The sequence below is a fragment of the Triticum aestivum genome, chromosome 7A (genome assembly GCF_018294505.1).
Source record: "Triticum aestivum cultivar Chinese Spring chromosome 7A, IWGSC CS RefSeq v2.1, whole genome shotgun sequence".
NCBI classification, from domain to species: domain Eukaryota; kingdom Viridiplantae; phylum Streptophyta; class Magnoliopsida; order Poales; family Poaceae; genus Triticum; species Triticum aestivum.
The window spans coordinates 243,157,494-243,171,582 of NC_057812.1; the positions used below are offsets into that span (position 1 = coordinate 243,157,494).

Consider the following 14,089-nt stretch of genomic DNA (forward strand, 5'->3'; position numbering starts at 1 on the left):
TTTACATCCGACAGAACAGAACTAACCACATCGTAATCCAAATTATTAAGAGGCGAACTCCAAAAAGGATTAATCTGAACTTGTTTGCATTTAAGTGAAGAAGACACATTACTGCAGGAGGTGTAAAGTTTCAGTCCATCAGGCATGTGCATGCTGTGTGAGGCATGTGCAACTCCAAAAATTGAACATATAAACCCTCCTAAACTCGTAGTCACGACCACGCCCTCCACGTCGCCCCATATAATCGCTATGCCACCGTTTGACCACGCCCTCCACGTCGCCCCATATAATCGCTATGCCACCGTTTGTAAATTCTGCATCCCGCCGAGGGCATTTTAGTCTTTTCAATGGGCCAAGGGCATTTTAGTCTTCCCAGCGGGCCAAAAAGGCAGGCAGCGCGGGCAGGAGCGAGACCGCGCAGACCGCATCTTCCCCGCGAACCCTAGCCGCGTCCTCGTCTCCTCCTCCATCCACGCGCCTCGGCGGCGACCCTATGGAGGGCGGCCGGGTCGGAGCGGTCCCCGCGTCCCTCCTTCCCCGCTCGGCGCTCTCTACTCCCAGCACAGCTGCCGCCTCCCTCCACTCTTCCCATCTCGCTAGAGCCGCCGCATCCGGAGGCGACCGGCGTTGCTCCATCTCGACCTGCCCGTAACCTTCTCTCCCCGCAGCGGGCGGAGAAGATGGAGAGGAGCTCGTCCGCCCACCTTCCACCATGGTTTGCAGCGGTCGGAGAAGATGGAGAGGCCGAACTGCGGCTGCCTCGTGCGCGCTCTCCTGCATCTCGCGCGGGAGCGAGTGGTGGTGACTAGCATAGAAGGCGGAGGAGGTCATTGGGGCCGGCTTCCCTTCCGTTTTGGCTGCCAAGCTCCACGCGTTGGTGAGTCCCTCTCTCTATCCCTCTACATCTCTCCCTCTCTCTGTCAGAGGGCAGCTGCCGCCCCGAGGTGCAGGCGGCCATGGAAAAGCACAAGATGCCACACCTGGCTTTCCCCCTTGCCTCCTGCCCTCTCTCTTCAGCTCATCTATTTACATGTGCAAATACTTTTTTATCTATGCCTGCAAGGTGTTTGATGAAAGTTCAGTAAGGCTGTGAGGGAATACCAAACGAGAGAGGATCCAGTATCTGTTACATGCATCAGGTTGACACCAACTTCATGCATTTTGCTTCAAGATCATTGTTACTTTAATTCAAGATATTTTCTCATTCTGTTGGAAGATAGAAATGATGGTTGTAGAAAGATAATTGTTCTACTTGGATACCTTTCTTTGTTTTTGTTTGCATTGAAGTAATAATGTTCAACTGCAGATATAGATTGCAGTCAAGACACCTGCTCCCTCGTCATCGACGGAAGGAGGAGAGCAGCAGCCACAACAGGCGACAGTGCTGGCGAATGCGTCAGACATGAGTCGCTTCGGCTTCTTCCAGCGGCCCAGCCATGACGCCCTCAAGCCGCCGATAGCAGCGGCCCTCTCCCAAGCTACACTGCTCCTGATCTTCGTCGCCCCACACCGTCGTACTATGCACAGCTCAGCCTGGCCATGATGCTCTTAGCCCGCGGACGCTCACAGCGTAACCGACGGTGGCGACTCACTCCCAACCCGTGTTGCTCTCCATCAGTGCTGACGGATTAGTTTGTTTTACAGTGTGGGCACCAGGTCTCTGAGTAGTTTAAATCTGAACGCAACACCAAGGTATCACATATTTCTTGTAAAATCTCGATGGAGGAGTTGTTCCTTCAAATAAGATTTTGATTGTCTTTTTCCTTTTTGCCTAACAAAACATATATGTCTGCTTCTAATTTGTAGGCTGCCAGCCTGAGCATTGCCGAATAGTACAGCAAAGCATTTTCTGAACTTGCTAAAAGCAAACATGGAAGCTCTCCCTAATTCATCGATTAAAGGTGGCTCACATAGATCGTTCTCTTACTGACTAATTAATTAGATTATGGATTTTCTTTATGTTATTATTACTGATCTCAGATGCTTAGTTTCCAAGTTTATCTCAAAACTTCACCTTCTATGAATGCCCCCAGGTGGTGCATATCTAAAAGCTCTTTGTGCATTCTTAAGATTTTTGTATATGCATTTGCGTGAATTGAGCCCGGATCTGATATGGTTTGGCTATGTTCATGGTTTTCTTTGGTCATGTATGAGTGGAAAAGGGAGGCAGGGGAGTTCCAGTTTGTGAGGACAGTGGCGACATGGTTGACTGAATGGCAATAGGAAGAAGGCACATCTCATATAATTGTTTTATTCAAGACAAGTCTACACTCTCTTATGTCAAATTTGCACAGATTTCCCTGCCCTAGGTATGGTGCTTTTGATACTTCAGTAAATATTTTCACTGTTATTACACTATAGTGCTTAACTATGATCCCTTTGGCATCAGGCTATTTCTAAGGGGGAGAGAAGAGTGTTATTTTTTTGGGGGGATTACAAAGAATGGTAGCGGTGAGTATATAGTATATTCTTTTTCCTATTTTTCTTTAACATATTTAGTCTTAGTATGGTGCTTGCTAAAAACAGAGTATGGTGGTTCGATTTAGTTTTTCTCTATGGTATCTTCCCTACCGTCTCTCTCTCTCTTTAGTTTCTAACTTTGATGCTTTGATTTGTTGTTTTGGCCAGCATGAGGAGTATTAGCCACGGAGGAGGGAGGAGACTGACATGAGGAAAACATATTCTGGATCGATTTGGTTCTCATGGTGGCATCTTCCCTGCTTTCTCCTTTCTTTTTATTTCCAACACTCTTTGGTACAGAGCGATTAACAAACAACTGAACTGAATATTGCTTTTTCTCCTTTTCAGATAAGTTAGTTTACATTAGTTTTCTGTTTGCTTTCCGTATGGATCTATATATGTTATTTTTATATCCAGTTTTCTGGGTGCTTTTCAAAAAGGGGGAGACCCATGGCCGATATAGTTGCATTAAGGTGCAATTTGATAACTAAATACATAATATAAGTCCATCAAAATATTACATGCATGTGTGCTGTTTGTGCTTGTATACCTTCAATCTGCTTTGTGGAAGGCTGTTTGTATTAAACTTTAGTGCTCGGTTGTTCATCATAGTCCCATTCCCTTGATAATTAATATTGAAGCAATGAAAAATAGGTGAAATTGCAAGAAACTTGAAGAAGTGGAGGAACATGACTCAGTCTGTCATTGGGGACATGTACTGTTACAGATACACTCTGTATTTCTACCTATCGTTGGTGTGATGTTTGAACATTAAGTTGTCATTTAATTATGGCATTCCCTTCTGCTTTTGTTTATGCTATAACAATAGCCGCAAACTATCTTCGGGACGTATGGCAGGTTTGCTGACAATCTGATTGCGTTGCAGGTTTGGTACTAATTTCTCAAAAAAAAATCATGCTTTTGCAGCACCGTCCTGTTGAGCCATGAGATCTAAACCAAGGAATCCAGATAACATCGACTATGTTTATAGATCACTACATGTTCCGTTGGAACATTGTGAGGTCCTTTTTCCAGTAACCATCTAAACACACGCCTCATGTTTTTTTTATATTATTCATTGCAATGCATTGCATGCTCGCTGCAAGCTTCTAAAAGAAGTTTATACTTTTGTTGCTAAATGTTCTCTCTTACTGAACTAGCTTCAGGACGAACAGCAGGTTTGCTAACCATTTGATCTTTTTGTGCATTGCAGGTTTGCTACTAAATTCTCAAAAAAGAAACGTTCTTATGCATCACCATCATGTGGAACCACGATACCTGAACCAATGAACTCAGTGAACATTTATTATATTTATTATGGATCATTACATGTTCTGCTGGAACAAGGTGAGATCCTTTTCAGTAACAAGTTGAACGCGCGTCATGCTTTTTTGAATATAACTGAATATCTAAAATAGCCATGGTGTATTGGTGTATATATTTTAAAATGGCAAGCTTGCATCTTGATGTTTGATTGCTATGAACTTCCGTATTATAAAATTACTATAGATTTCCTTTAGTTCTCCAAAAAGGACAATTTGTTTGTTTGTTACGGTGCCAATAGTAACAGAAGATCATGATGAAGTTGAGTATGTAGAAATACTTTTTAAGGCGCCTCATTATTTGCTGCCAATGACTGTTTTGCCCCAATCTCTGGCTTTCCAAACATAGCATTGCTATGCCTCCAACATTCATCGATTGTCAATTATTCTCTTATACATGACATTGATGCCCTGTGTTTGGGTAATATGTATAGAATTAGTTCCGTTCTACAAGGACCGGATATTGTCACATTGATTAAGTATAATTTTTTCAAGCATGCTAGAGTATGGTGGCATTTTATAGGCCCTTGAGCTATAAAATTTTGTATGCTCAGTTTCTTGATCTGTATTTGCCATTTGAGCCAAATTATCTCATCAGGGACGCATCAACATACAAACTCACCCTTCAGTTTACTTATAACATTTCTTTTTATATGGTGCAACAGCTTGAGATATATGAAGAGAATTTTTACATGTCCAATGCAGACTGTTTGTTTTCACTTTCTAATCAATGAAGTATGTTTAATTGATAAAGTAATTTTAATTGATGAAGTAGATATAGTTGTTGCAGCGGCACAAACTCGGTTGCGTCCGCTATGACCCCAATCTTCGGATTATTATAAGTAGAGGTTGATCGTGTAGGAGGTGAAGATGCTCACGCCTAAAGCCAAACTTGACGCCGTCGACGCCACCATCCGGGAGCTCATTTATATTGGCTTCGAATGGCTACCGTTGTATTTTCTGTACTTTTGGTTGTGGTCGTAATTGTTACCCTGTGCCTTTGCAAGAATAACTGAAAATGGTGATTTCTATTGACTGTAAACCGAGTACTTGTCTAATTATTGTTCAAGAAAATATAGTGAGTCGTGTTCTTGGTTGCTAATAGTATAGTACACCTATGCGGATCCTTCTGTCGGACCGTTGAATGGAAATAACTCAAAAGAAGATAATAGAGGTGTTGTCTCTATGCAATCGGTAACTGTCAGTTCAGTTACAAAGAACGACCATCACAAATAACTTTGAGATGTCCATTGGTAAAGGTCAGTTTGGAGTAGTCTATTTTGGCTACTTGAAAGATGGAACCCCAGTTGCAGTCAAAACACGCTTAGAATCATCATCTCATGGGGTTAATGAGTTCTTGGCAGAGGTTAGCTTTCTTCCCGCTCATCTCCTCTCCTCTTATTCTTATGCATGTTTTATTTTTCTCTTCCGTCTAGATCAAATCAATTTTCCCAAATAATCTCTCCATTTTGCCAAACACTCTGGTCACTTATTGACAGAACTACTCTGAATTGCATTTCAGGCTCTACATCTAATAAGAGTTCATCACAGGAACTTGGTCAATCTGGTTAGCCACTACAAGGATGGACACCACTCAACTCTTGTCTACGAGTATAAATTGCTAATTTGCATTGCTCTTTCGTGCAACAAGTGCGTTGATACTTACAAACAACGAGGCATGTGACTATTTACTATCACTGTTGTTTGGTATTTGAACATGTCTTTTCGAGGGGGAGATGGGAACAGATAGACTCAGTGAAAGTTGGCTGCACGTAAACTATTGTGATCAAGTTGGAAAAAAATGTTTCCCCTCTTAACTGCTCCTGTTGGAGACTGGGGTCAGTAGTCACTGAAATTTGCACACGCATGGAGGAATGAATGATGATTCTCAAGTAACGAAGTTGTAGCCTTCACGACAAGATAAATGGATGATTTTGCAGCTCAAGTGTTGCTACATGTTACAGATAACTATGGCATTCCATTTTAATGAATCTGCATATTGCTGTTGTGAGTAATATTTCACCCTAAGAATAATATTGTTGTATCTCCAGTTTCTATGTTGCAGCAATGGGTAGTTGTGCTTTAGTCCCCCTTCAGCTTTTTTTTAACATGTGGTTCCTTCAGCTTTTTGTTGTCAAGTCTTTCTGACTATTATAGCTGCACAATTTTTAGCAACGGGTAGTTGTGTTCTCTATCATCATATTTATCACTTAGAGGGGAAGGCTTTTTGACAGGAGCACCGGAAGCGAGGGAGGGCATGGCTGCACTAGAGGTTGTCCCAAGGCGAGGGCAGGGCAGAGACATGCAACAATGAGGGTTGCAACCGTAATCAATATCTCAACATCGAATCATTTCCTATAGCCTTCCAGCAAATTCATTCTTATTTTCTGATTGGGTCATGTTAGGCCAGCAAAGTAAACCTAGAAAAACTGATTAGGCAATGATGTTTTTGTTTAATTTTAGTGTTTGGTATTTGTTTCAGATATGAATAATTCTGGTTATGGTTTCTGCATTGCATAGTGATGTTATAATGAGATTAGAGATAGTTGTCACGCATCTCTTTTCACTACAAACACATATGCACTTGCTTTTCGATCATTAGTGCTCCCCTTTCTATGCTATTAAGCATATGGCCCTAAGATGTTGCATTTAGTTCTTCAATTGAATCAGTTGTGGAAATAGGGACAAAAGATGCCAATCTTCTCTTGAAGACCACAACATTGATGCCTTTTGTTGATCATTGGTCTCTAAATATTCTTACGTGCATGGTTTGAACGCTTGGATCGCTCTTGCTCTTTGCGCCATCAGCGCGACGGGTCATCTAGCATGAACGAAGGGCGAGTATATGCTTTTGCCTTCAAATGCACTTCCAAGGGACTGTGCCTGATCGTCTACTCAATATAAGCAAGTTGCAAGAGCCCCTTGTTATATAACTTATCATTAGTATAGATGCCTACTAAGACTTCTATGTTTATCATCCTTTTGGATCTTATGTAATCCCTTAAGACCATTCTATGCATTTAATTGTTGATTATTTGCTGCTTAGACTGTTGTGTGGTACGCTTTTGGAACAACCATGATGAAAGAACATATGCTTTCGCCTTCAAGTGCACATCCAAAGGCCTCTGCATGATTGTCTATCTAATCTAAGCAGATCACAAGAGTCCTTTGCTACATGACTTAGTATTACTACTATGAAGAGTTGGCTCAGAGAAGTTGTTCTCAACGTCCAGCGATACATCTGTCTAACATATCTCTGGCTATCTACATGCCTTGCTCATCACATTGTAAATGATCATCTGTCTAACATATCTCTGGCTATATACATGCCTTGCTCATCATATTGTAAATGATCGCCCGTAAGCTTCTTAGAAAACATGTATCATGAGCAACCATCTATCTATCATCAGTCTGTACTTATTTCCACATGTTTCATTTTGTGTTTACATATTTTAGTGCATACTCTTCCAATACTTGGCTTGCATTCGGCCTTTGCGTCATTGGCGCAACGGGTCATCTAGTTAGTATAAAGGCAGCAGTATGGAACCAATGTATTCCCTGGTCTGACTTGAATTGATGGTCTAATTTGACATATTTTGAAGCAACAAAGCAGTGAATCTCCCTCAAATTTCTACGCGCAACAAACCTTCAAAGTGGCAGGGCGGTGCGATGCAGTTAACAAACTCCAAGACCGGCACCAAGAGGCGGCTGGACCGTGCGGGCTTGCAGACGACGGCGAGGACCACATGGCGGCAGGGTCGTGGTGTTGCTGCGGACGGCGGCGAGGAGCGAGGGGCAGCAGGTCCAGCCGTGGTGTTGCTGACGGCGGCGAGGAGCGAGGGACGGCAAGGTCGTGCTACCCGGACGGCGGCGAACGGTGCCGGTCACAATCTCGTCTCTCTCATGAGCCCTGGCCATTATGTCAAGGAAGCTCAACTCCTCTTGTCCGTACAGGTAAAACTCAGCAGACCGTATGCACACCTTGTTTTCCTGTAACAAACGATTACCACGGTCAGATGAGATCTAAGGCAAGTCGGTGGTTAACTTTATAAACTAACATATGTTGCATCATTAAATAGAGATACTTGAAGTCATTGTTAGCTGGGAAGTGTGGCCTGTAGACATAGATTGTCGAAAAGGCATGCTTTTGAACTATTAAAGCACAACTCAAAGCATGTCACATTTTACATAGTACCTCCTCAGCGAAGAGTTCCTCAAGAAACACTGTCGATTTGCTTGCCTTCTGCCACCATGGCTAATGAAATACTAACAAGTTCATTTGACAGAATGTAATCGCTGAATTTGGAGATAGACACAAGGTTTATTGTTCTCGAGTCCAATATTTCACTGATTGTTATCGATTTCTCCAGTGCATGCTACATCTCCCGAATCCAGGAGCTGTGAGAAAAGCCATTGTGACGTAGATGTGATTTTGACTCCTTTAACGAAGACGTTTGGGTTACCTGCGCACTGTCAGTTATATAGTATGTCACAGCCAGGCTGCTTGTTGCTCGCATGAACGTCATGAATTAGAAGAAGTGTAGCTAAGCACCATGAATCTAATTGTACAATGGAGTCCTCCACCGACTCATCTGCAAGAATCAAAATTTGTGGTTCCAAAGTTAGCACTGGTAGCTTCAGCATAGGTAAACTTGAGTAGAAGAAATGCAGGGCAATGCTGACTTGCCATTTTGGACCACATTGGCCGATTCATAAAAATAATAATTGTTTGAACAGAAAAGTTCAAAGCAGTCTATTTATCTCTACGATGGAGCATATACTCAAAGAATCAAAGATCTCAAGAGGCAAGCTTTCTAAGTGCCGCCTGATGACAACATTCCCTTCTTTGTGTACAATTTAATGTTTGTTAGTCCAAAAATATCCATACTATCATCAGTCAGTTTTTCTCCCTCTTCTTCTCTGCCACCTCATTAAACATCCACAATTCAGATCCTGGAGCAAGAAATGCTTCTAGAACCTACACAACAACACCAACATTAATATCCAGAATTTCCTGAAGCGTACATCAATCCTGGCAAAATGTCAAGGTTAACTTACCATTATCATACCGTGGATAGCACATCGCCAACCACAGAACAAAATTATACCTGGATACTTAGGAAGGGTGAGAAGGTTAGGTAGAAAACCCTTACGCCTCTGGTGAGAAATAACTTTGATCAAATTTAAATCTAGGTGAATAGAAATTTTTTATCTGGGCCATATGACTTTCTTGAAGATAGTTGGTACAAAGAGAGTAAATATTAGACATCATGAAGCATGACTCAGAAAATTCATCTCCGATAGAAGGACCGTATTACTCAGAAAATTCACCTCTGTTGGGGCATTTATACGTCTTACTGGTGAAGTTTCTCAATCCCTTTGGTTGAAACACGCAAACACTGGCAAATGTGAAACAGAGTCTACGAGGGCCAACATTCTGAGCGCAAAACGGTAGGTAGAGTGTAGTCTGCAAATTAGGAATAGTTGAGCTTACTTGCTTGCTTCTATGATCGCACTTGGCCGCCGGGAAGCAGAAGAGGACCGGGGCGACGGGGGCGGACTGGGGCGCGGCGAAAGGAGCGGGAGGAGCGGCGGCCCACGACCAAGGGCGCGGCTCCGGCGGCCAGCGGCTCCCGACGACCCGCGGCCGCTTCCCGTGGCTCCGGCGGCGCGAGGCGGCGGTGAAGGCGCGGCGGGGCGGGCTCCCGCAGCTGGGGGGGGGGGGGGGCTCCCGGCGGCCCGTGGCCGATTGCCGTGGCTCCGGCGGCGGTGAAGGCGGTGCGAGGCGGCGGTGAAGGACGCGTCGGCACGAGGCAAACGGCGCGGGAGGATGAGGAGGTCGTGCGGGCAGGCGGTTTTCTTTCCTTTTTACTGCGGGCAGATTAGCGATTGATCGAGCGTGGGTTGTTTTTTTTCGAAAAGGAGGGGCGCCCCGGCCTCTGCATCAGAACGATGCATACGGCCAACTTATTATAAATAAGAAGTTGTAACAAGGTCTGAAAGTCTCCAACAGAAACAAAAGCTCACTCAGAGCCAAAAATGCTAGGAAAACAAACTAGCCAAGACAGGGACGCCACAACCGGCCGGCTAAAGCAAGATAGGTAAACTAATTGCCTATCCTATTACATGACCGCCATCCAAACCGGTTGAAGATATCCCGAGCTACCATCTCCCAGCGGATAGACCCAGTAACCAAATGCTCCCTGGCCTCCGTCGGAGTGAGTAGCGATCACGAACGGATTAATGCCATGGCTCGGAAGATAACCTGCACAAAATGAAATCGTGATATTCTGTTAAAAACCAAATCATTTCTGCAATTCCAGATAGTCCAGAGCAAAGCGCATACTCCCACACGAATATGTTTTGCTACATCAGGCTGAATCCCATTAAGCCATGTCCCAAATAACATGTTAACAGAATTCGGTGGAGTAATATTGAAACCAATGTGGACGGTACGCCAAAGAACTTTGGCCAGCGGGCAATCAAAAAACAGGTGTTTAATTGTCTCATCCCGATCACAGAAACTACACCTAGTAGATCCTGTCCAATTACGCTTTGTCAGGCTGTCCTTAGTTAAAATGACTTGTTTGTGGACAAACCACATGAACACTTTTATTTTCAAAGGAACTTTGACAGCCCAAACATGCTTGGAGGTAGGAATGAAGCTCGAGTTGATAACATCAATATACATTGATTTAACTGTGAATACTCCAGACCTAGTTAGCTTCCAGCGTAATTCATCTGGTTGCTGGGAAAGCTAAACCTCCATCAGCCTCCTAACTAGACGGAGCCATTATTCCCAACGATTGCCTGCTAGCGACCGTCTAAACTGAATATTAAGGGGGATAGATTGAAATATCGTTGCAACGAACACCTCACAACATTGAACAATACGATATAAAGACAGGTATTGAATGGCCAAGGGTGTCTCTCCGAGCCAAGTATCCTCCAAGAACCGTGTACTAGTACCGTTGCCAATAATGAACTTTGCCCTATTAAACAATGATTGTTTGACTTTCATGAGTCCTTTCCAGAAAGGCGAGTCAGTCGACCTAACCGTCACTTGTGACAAAGTTTTGGTATGAAGGTACTTGCTACGCAGTATTTGTGCCCACGTGGCATCAGTCTCTTGGGATAGCTTCCACAGCCACTTACTAAGAAGGCATCTGTTCTTGACTTCGAGATTTTCAATACCAAGCCCCCTTGATCTTTCGGTCTATAGATGATATCCCATTTAGCTAGCCGATACTTTCTTTTTAGCTCATCACCCTGCCAGAAGAAACGCGATCGATAAAAGTCCAGTCTTTTCCTAACCCCAACTGGGACTTCAAAGAACGATAGAAGAAACATAGGCATACTCGTAAGCACTGAATTAATCAAAATTAGTCGGCCTCCGTATGACATGAGCTTGCCCTTCCAGCAACTCAGATTCTTTTCAAATCTATCTTCGATGCACTTCCATTCTCGATTTGTCAGCTTGCGGTGGTGGATTGGTATACCTAGGTAAGAAAAAGGTAATGCCCCCAAATCACACCCAAACAATTGCCTATAAGCATCTTGTTCTTCCTTGTCTCTACCAAAGCAGAACAACTCACTCTTGTGAAAGTTAATCTTAAGCCCGGTCAATTGTTCGAAAAGGCATAACACCAGCTTCATATTTCTTGCCTTGGCCAAATCATGCTCCATAAAGATGATTGTATCATCAGCGTACTGAAGAATGGATACACCTCCATCAACAAGATGAGGTACTAAGCCACCTACTTGACCATTCTCCTTAGCCCTTCCTATCAAAAGTGCTAACATATCCACCACGATGTTAAACAGGATAGGCGACATCGGATCTCCTTGTCTTAGGCCTTTATGTGTCTGGAAATAATGACCAATATCGTCATTCACCTTAATTCCAACACTACCTTTTTGCGTAAACGATTTAACCTGGTGGCGCCAGGCTTCATCGAAACCTTTCATACGCAATGCCTGTTGAAGGAATGGCCATTTGACTTTATCGTACGCTTTCTCGAAATCCACCTTAAAAATCACTCCATCAAGTTTTTTAGAATGGATTTCATGGAGCGTTTCATGAAGGACAACCACCCCTTCAAGGATGTTTCTATCCGGCATGAAAGCAGTTTGGGACTGTTGCACCACAGAATGCGCAATCTGTGTAAGCCTATTAGTCCCGACCTTGGTGAAGATTTTGAAACTAACATTAAGAAGGCAGATCGGCCTGAACTGCTCTATTCTCACAGCATCCGTTTTCTTAGGAAGCAATGTGATAGTTCCAAAATTCAAGTGAAATAAATGAAGTTGTCCAGAGAACAGATCATGGAACATAGGTAACAAATCCCCCTTAATAATGTGCCAGCACTTTTTGTAAAACTCGGCCGGGAAACCATCCGGTCCAGGAGCCTTATTGTTTTTCATCTGTGCAATAGCATCAAACACCCCCTTCTCTGAAAACGGGGCAACCAAAATATCATTATCGGCAGCCGATAATTGAGGTACATCCTCAATCCTGGACTCGTCGAGGGACACATAGCTATCCTCGGGAGGTCCAAATAACTGCTTGTAATATTCGGTTATATAGGTTTTTAGGTTGTCCTGTCCTAAAATGGTGCCTTCGTCTTGCTCAAGCTGAAAGATTCTCTTCTTTCTATGTTTGCCATTAGCAATTAAGTGAAAGAATTGGGTATTCGCGTCCCCCTGGACAACTTTGCGGACCTTAGCCCGTAATGCCCACTTCAATTCTTCTTCGCGGAGAAGCTCTTTCAGCCTCTTCTCCGCCTCGGTTTTAACCTGGAGCTCGGCTGGCTGCAACATCATGGATTCAGCCTGTATGTCAAGGGCCTGAATAAGAGAAAGGAGCATGTCCTTTTCAATTTTATACACCCACTAAGGTGTTTAGCCCATCCCCTCAAGAAACTTCTCAAATGCCTAATCTTATTCTGCCAACGCTCGACCGAAGTCCTACCTCCTGCACCCTTAACCCATTCCCTGGCAATCAGGTCCAAGAAACCTTCGCGCTCAAACCAGGCCATCTCGAAAGAAAAGGTATTTTTGTTTCCCATGTGATTCGGCTCTCCCGAGTCCAGAAACAAAGGAGTGTGATCGGATATTCCACGCGAGAGGGCTTGTACCGTTACGAGAGGGTACTTCTGTTCCCACTCAACGCTCACGAGAACTCGATCAAGTTTTTCATACGTCGAGTTTGTCATAGCATTAGCCCAGGTAAACTTTCTACCTGAAAGTTCTATCTCCCTCAGATCCAAACTTTCAATAATGGTATTGAACATAAACGACCACCTGCCATCAAAATTATCGTTGTTCTTCTCCTCTCTTCTCCTAATGATATTGAAGTCACCCCCAACCAACATTGGAAGCTGCTCAGACCCACAGATTCGAACAAGGTCCGCCAAAAACTCTGGTTTTATCTCAGGCTGTGCGGCACCATATACCGCCACCAAAGCCCAGTTGAAACCATCAGTTTTAGACCTAACTCGAAACTTGACCGCAAAGTCACCCATCACTACGCTGCGGACTTCTAGCGAGTCGCATCTCACACCAAGCAAGATCCCACCCGATCTTCCTCGCAGAGGAAGGCAATGCCAATGAAAATCAACACCGCCCACAAGAGAGGCAAGAAACTGGGGCGCAAAGTTCTCACGACCAGTTTCCGAGAGAGCAATAAAATCTAAACGATGCTCTAAAGATGCCTCAGCAAGAAACCTTCTTTTAGCCAAGTCTTTGAGACCTCTGCTATTCCAAAAGATTCCTTTCATCTTTCATCATGAATTTTTTTGGTAGTCCGAATCCTAGCACTCCGACGAACCGCAGAAGTGGGATAAATCTTCCGCTTCCACGTGCGTTTGGGTCTACTTGGATCCTCCATCCGGTCCTCATAACCGGGCACAGTGGGGCTAGCGATATCCTCCTCTAGGGTTGCATCCTCTTCCTCGGAGTGAGGATTGGATGGTGCAAGATCCGCACAAAGATTATCAAGCACTCTAACCCCTAACGCATCAATCTCTGCATCGTTCATGGGTTTTACCGCAGCTAGGTTTCGAATAGTCTCTAATGCACGTTCCGCCTCCAAATCTAGGAGATCATTGACCGAATTAGATATCTCTCTATCATTACTCCCCAGTGAAACTCCTAGTTGGTTTGCATTATGAATAATCTCCTCATCTGAATAATGTAAAATTGAATTAGATACGTTAACAGACATACTAGTAGTGACTTCAATGTCACGAAGCTTGGCCGCCCACATAGCGCCCCTCTGCTGCATGTCGTCAACCTCCAGAAAATTC

The 14,089-nt window shown here is 43.8% G+C and overlaps 1 long non-coding RNA gene across 12 annotated transcripts; it reads left to right on the forward strand.

The window, feature by feature from the left end:
* The first annotated feature begins 398 nt into the window (after positions 1 to 398).
* LOC123151486 (uncharacterized) lies at positions 399 to 8,116 on the forward strand. Of its 12 annotated transcripts, XR_006475677.1 has the most exons (10): positions 399 to 877; positions 1,064 to 1,139; positions 1,307 to 1,692; positions 1,807 to 2,309; positions 2,390 to 2,451; positions 2,629 to 3,494; positions 3,674 to 3,807; positions 5,042 to 5,148; positions 5,305 to 5,789; positions 6,017 to 8,116. It is a non-coding gene; the product is annotated as an uncharacterized lncRNA (long non-coding RNA). The 12 variants fall into 12 exon arrangements; XR_006475669.1 differs by having other exon boundaries at positions 3,674 to 5,148; XR_006475672.1 differs by having other exon boundaries at positions 4,564 to 5,789.
* Positions 8,117 to 14,089: the final 5,973 nt, after the last annotated feature.